General features: G+C 35.3%; 1 long non-coding RNA gene and 1 pseudogene across 1 annotated transcript; both read right to left on the reverse strand.

Moving 5' to 3' along the window:
* Positions 1 to 2,350: 2,350 nt before the first annotated feature.
* LOC125875696 (formate dehydrogenase, mitochondrial-like) lies at positions 2,351 to 3,597 on the reverse strand (annotated as a pseudogene).
* A 220-nt stretch (positions 3,598 to 3,817) lies between these two features.
* LOC125875699 (uncharacterized) lies at positions 3,818 to 5,863 on the reverse strand. The gene is made up of 3 exons (XR_007447456.1): positions 5,556 to 5,863; positions 5,382 to 5,478; positions 3,818 to 4,442 (listed from the first exon to the last, which is right to left on the reverse strand). It is a non-coding gene; the product is annotated as an uncharacterized LOC125875699 (long non-coding RNA).
* Between the last annotated feature and the right edge of the window lie 500 nt (positions 5,864 to 6,363).

The raw sequence follows: 6,363 nt of genomic DNA on the forward strand, positions 1-6,363 counted from the left end.
AGAGTTTAGGCAACACTTTTCAAGTGTTGCCTAATCAGCGACGCTTAAAAGCGTAGCCTAAATGGCAAAATGGTCACGCTTAATGTACCTCATATAGCAACATTTCTATCTCATACAACTACACTTTTAAGCGTGGCCTTAGCTTCCTTATTGCCCACGATTTTAAAGTGTTACCTTTTCTATCTAATGTATGACAACGATTTTAAAGTGTTGCCTTTTCTATCTAATGTATGACAACACTTTGAAGTGTAGTCCTTGCCCATGTACATACCATAATTTACAGCCTTATGATTACACTTTTAAGTGTGGTAATACTATTTTGGCTATAAAATATTTATATGCCATAATTTCTAATTAAAAAACACCAATATTGTTATGCAATAAATAATCTCAAGCATTAAATTGGCTAATAAGTAATTCAAATATATAAATTTGCAATAAATTTCAAAAGATAGTATGTCTTGTGTACATACACATACTTGTACACATACTTATAAAGCAATATTCTACATATGTGTACACCATAGTTCATCTGAGACAGTGTTTCTTGGAGTAGCCAGAACTAACCAACTTGCAACTCCCTAGAGCAAAGATGTGGCAGAAGAACAACATTTGCTTGCTTGTTGATGCTCGTACTTCTTCTTGCTTATGCTAACTTGCTTTGTTTTGAAGGAACACAGTAGGTTGTGGTGGAGTTATATGTGTACAGTCAGATTCAGTCTGTGTAAAATGGACAGCAACAAGATTCTGGGTAAGAGCATGCGTTCGAGCAGAGTATTCTGCTCGGCGTCATGCCAGAAGAAGCCTGTTCTCTATTTCGTCAGCTGGAGAAGTCAGAGTTCCAAAATCCTACAGAAGGTGTTACAGGTATGCACTGTATTAGTTAAAACTATGTAAAAGTGAAGATCCAAATGAAGATAGTACTCTTGAGCCACTCTAATTAACTAAAAGGTCAAATGACAGCTATATCGAGTAGCCAATAAGGGTCGTATAATCCAAAATCAGTTAGTAAATTTTCAGGAGTATGGTCTCCAAATGCTGCATAGCAAAAACAACCATAGAGCATGTAGAAACTGTTGTTACTGATACACTAATTAGAGTTGCATTTTTCATTGTTTTGGCTTCTGAGGGTGGGGATTTGATTGTATTCTGTATTATATAGGAAATTAACTACGACATCAAGTTAAACTACGAGGAATGAATGAAAAATGCTCCATATCATTACCTGAATCTCCATAAGGATGAGAGAGTAAGAATTGGCAAAAGCAATAGCTCACAGTGCTTGTAAAGTTCTCCAAACTTTTTGCATTTCAGTCACAGTTTCAATGCTAACTCCAGTTAAACTTCCTCCAATTTTTTAGTTTCTTCAAATAAAAAGGTACATAAAAGTTAGAACTTGCAATGTTTCCCAGACCCTCCAAAAATGTAGCAATAGTAGGCTAGAAGGTAACAAACCTGCTACTTGATCAATGCCTAAACCTTGACCGATCATCGAGCAAGTGAAAGAATGTACAACAACAACAATTGAAAGCCATCAAATTTGATCAAAATCTGGAATTTGTGAGAAGATGGATTTCTATTACTCTAAATATGATGTAATAAGTAACAAAAGAGAATAAAAGTATAACAATAGTACCATCAATCCAACAAAGTTGAGCAATAGCAAGCCCAAGATAAAACGCTTGAACCAAGAACAACAATTATGATATGAGCACTTGCAGCCCACACGCAGGGAAATCCTCACCCTTGAAGTACCTATCCAACATATCCTTTGTTCTAGCTGCATACCTCAACTGCAAAATTGCTAGTAACAAGCTTCTCTCAGTTTGCTCACAATTATAATGTCGTGAAAGTAAAGAATAAGAAAAGCCTAAAGAAATTGGAGAAAACAGAGTATTTACAAACCTGTGCATCAATGGTAGTCCTAGAATATGAGGAGTCATAGCTTGGTTTGGCTTGTAGCGCCACAGATGGTCCTTGGGAGCTGGTTGTGGGTACCAAACATCTCCACTGTATCCTAAATTTGAGGGAAAATAACTAAAAGAAAACACTCAATATAGTTTTAGAAGTATTTCTTTCTTCAAAGGATTCGACAATTCAACAAGATATGGAACTACTGTTACATCTCCAAAAATCTTTAAAATACTTCATTAGAAATCATATTATTCTGGCAACACAAGTTGCTGAGAACATCTATCATCCTATTGATGACCTCTAACTGATGACAAAGCTCAAAATAGAAAATTAAAGGAAGAAGGTAAAGAAAACATGATCTCTAACAACATATTACTCGTAGCAGTGGTTCACACAAAAAGAATATCAAATTTTTTTTGCATCACGCCAAAGGCGTATTGATGACCACTATGTCACATTTCGACATCATCTTATCGAGATCTTCCTCAAATTTTGCTCCAATTTGATTCTCTAGCTCAAAATCCATCTTAATCCGCAACTGAGACAGTATTGCTTCCAGTGACCTCTGTTACTGTGAATCCAGTAGCAGCAGCCGCTTTCAGATCAATATGATCTGATCCAATTCCACCTGTCAGCAGAAGTTGTAGATTTTTTGCCTTCTTGATCCTTTCAATTGTGACATACAAGATGAAAAGGGGTCGAAATCAACACATGGAGATCAGGAATAAATGTTCCTGCTATGACCATTAAATTCTCCTCGCGTGAGCCATTTATTTTTTAAAATCTAAACACATACAGGTATGTTTTAAACGAAAAAAAACTACTCCTTTCCAGATGTGTTTAGTTGTACAAGCATGAAGAGTAAATCGGTAAAGGGACTATCCTTAGAAATGCATAGGCTTCAGTGGAGTAATGGATAGAACATGAGAGATTATAGATTAGTAGTAACTGGCCACAATCTGGTCCTTCCTTTTCAGGAGTGACAATGTACTGATGACCTTTAGATTCTAACCATTCACATATCCCCAAGGCATTTTCTGCACAGCCCAAAAAGTTGTGGTTCATTTCAGCATATTCATTTGCTTTGGAGAAAACACCCACAATCTTTTTGGGGCCAGGGGAAGCCTGTAAAATAAAGAAGAAATAAAAAGTGAATGGACAGAATATACATGAATATTTTAATGTCATATAGTAAGCTGGATGTGCTAATATTATAATCCAAATCCTATAATCTTGTAGTCTATAGATGCACCAGCTGGCAAAAAATAAGCAATATTCAATATACTTGTGTTGATCATTTACGTCCAAACTAATAATTGATAGTAGGAAATTTCATTATCTTCACATAAATTTCATGATCTTCACACACAGCTGCCATTGTCCTAGAGACCAGTGAAACATTTCACTCCTCACCTACTTCATATAAAAATACCAGAAATCACACATGAAAATTCAAGTAAGCAAGTATCATTAGTAATGATCGGAAAAGAACTGTTGTGGTCCTGCCGGGTTAGATTTTTGGGTCCCTATTGGAATACTTTCCTGAGCAAGCTGAATTCCTGAACAAGATGATCAACAACTGATGTTAGTTTCTGCTCTAACTTTAGGCTTAGTAGGATAGAGGAAATAGTTTTCATCTCAAAAATCTATTTCTTTCCGCAAATGTAATGGATTGGACTGCTGGAGATCGATTTCATGTCTCGACAGTCTGACTGCAATTTTCCAGTGTACCATTCATTAAGTTTTGCAGAATTTTGAACATAGGATACCTACATTATGATGGCATTCAGCCTCAGCTATCACCTTTCCTCTTTGAGCATCAGGAAAACAAGAGCAGAACTGGACGTTACATAACTACGTGCAGCTTACCTGACTAATGGTATATTGAGCATCATGGTGTCAGTACTATTTACATAATAACAACCCTTTAAATCCAATCCAAAGTTATAGCACAGATAATACAAGTTGTGTGAGATCAAGGTGGAGAGGAAATTAAAGGACTCAAACAGGCAGCTACAATAGTAAATCATTCTGTTTCTTTCTAGAGAGTTGTCACCATACTTGATGTTCCTACTTAACAATCATTCATCAGCTTACAAACATTAGAATTTAAAAATGGTGAAAACTAGAGAAAAAGGGTCAGCAAAACAAGGCATCACATAGCTAATTGCAGATTACCTGTAAAGCCACCAGAAAAAAACTGGGTGCCTGTCATGCTATCAAACTCCTGTTTTCGTACAAATCTTAGTCGGAGATGGTAAGCAAAGACTACAACTTTTAACTTTGCAACACACATCACAGCTGAAAGCTACCTAAATGAATCTTCAACATGTAGTTTTTAGAAGCAAAAACAAAAAAACTACCTAATAAAAAGACATACAAATCAAAGAAGCCACACGACGATAATCAAAATATCCTAAAGAGTTACACTTACAAAGATGGTAGAAGATAGTGAATGTGCAGTTGACGAAGTCAATATCTCCAAAGTTAGCATCTTACAATATTTCTTAGTTATACAGAGTGTGTATCTAAAAAAAACAAATATTCAACAAATCAGTCATATTATTCATCCAAACTAGAGTGAGCGAGTTCATAATGACTACATTGTATTCTTACAGCTGCTTAACGTTATCTTCTAGAGAGTTGTATCTGTCTCCAAAAGAAAGAAAGAAATTATCGAGACCACTATAACAACACAATATTTGTGGTAAGTGTGCTAAGGCTTGGACTACTTTCATGGGCTTAAAGTTGTTGATATAGTAGCTAAGGGATAGTCCTGAGTACTCCCTAAAGATAATAAACCACAAAGCATACGCAATTGTAAAGAAGGTTCCATGAATAATTTTATCTAAATAATACTAGTGTGAATATGAAATATAAATAAAAGAGGAAGTGGAAATTTGAAATATAAATAACACATTGTGTAGTTCTTAACTCTTGCATCTATCATACGACTTCTTTAGATTTTCAATTTTATGTATAGTCGGAGCACCAACAACTGATTGTGACGCTAGAGCTTTGCCTCATCTTGCTAATAAGCTGAACAGGCACAAAGATGTTTAGAACTATCGAGAAGCCAATGGTATCATTCAATGGGCAGTTGATGTAGTCACAAATCTTGTTAATGAAAACAGTAACATCAAAACTCGTGCTAAGTTAGTTTATTTGTATCTAAAAACATTGCTATTGCTGCATCTACAAAAATGGAAAAAGAGAACAATGAAAGAAGAATGTGGATTCAAGATTGAGATAAAATACCAACCAATTATGTTGTTGATTTCCCCTTCTATCTTAAAGGGCATATTATTGTTACCTTTTAAAAGCATATTTGACTTTGTTAGCACATAATAGCTACTGCCTGAATATAGTTGCGAATTATCCGACTAATTGTGTATATTGAGCATCATGGTGATCAGTACTAACCACAAAAGAACAATCTCTATTCATATGCAAATAATATAGCTTACCTGAAAACACCAAGAATTGGAAGTCCCTTCTGCATAGCTATACTTCTCTTCATGAGAAGCACTGCAGCCGCACCATCACTGACCTGGCTAGAATTCCCTAGAAAGATCATGTAATTAGCAATAGTTCCAAATTCGAAGTAGAATAAATATTTTAACATAGTGGGAAACTAGTACCTGTAGTTGTTGCTCCATCTCTTTTGAATGGAGGCTTCAGCTTCGCCAGGCCTATCAAATTTGTGGTTGGCAGAATGCATCAACATATTGTCCCTATTCCAGCCCAAATTCTAAACCCATGTAATTTAAACTAACAGAACGACAAGAAAGGAAAAAGAAAAGAAAAAACCACATCCGGAAAAGAAATTGTCACTATGAACTTTGAAGAGATTAGCACTGAAGTGAATACTAGATACATGAACTCATTCCAGCTCAAATCCTATACCTATGAACCTTAAACAAACCGAACAGTAAGGAATTTTAAAAGAAAAAAACCCACATCCCAAAAAGGAATTGTCACAATCGAGTTACCATTCTCACACACAAAAAAGAAGGATTTCACAATGAGCTTCAAAGAGATTTACACTGAAGTAAATACAACATACATGAATCTACTCCAGCTTAAATTATATACTCATGTCATTTAAGCTATCAGAACAATAATAATGGTAAAAGCAAACAAACCCACATCCCAAAAACAGATTATTCACAATGAAGTTTCAATAGATTATCACTGAAGTGAATGCAAAATACATGAACCTACTCCAGCTCAAACTCTACACCCATGTAATTTACGCTATCAGAAAAACAAGAATGGCAAAAGACAAAACCCACATCCCAAAAAGGGATTTCAACAATGAAGTTTCAAGAGATTAACACTAAAGTGAATACAAAAAATCAACAAACAAACAAAAAAGTGATTGAATCAGAACGACTAAAAGTGGAGCAAGAAAAACGAAATCGTATAAGTGCTCTTCAGCTCTGTTTT

Source organism: Solanum stenotomum, chromosome 9, assembly GCF_019186545.1.
Source record: "Solanum stenotomum isolate F172 chromosome 9, ASM1918654v1, whole genome shotgun sequence".
Taxonomy (NCBI): domain Eukaryota; kingdom Viridiplantae; phylum Streptophyta; class Magnoliopsida; order Solanales; family Solanaceae; genus Solanum; species Solanum stenotomum.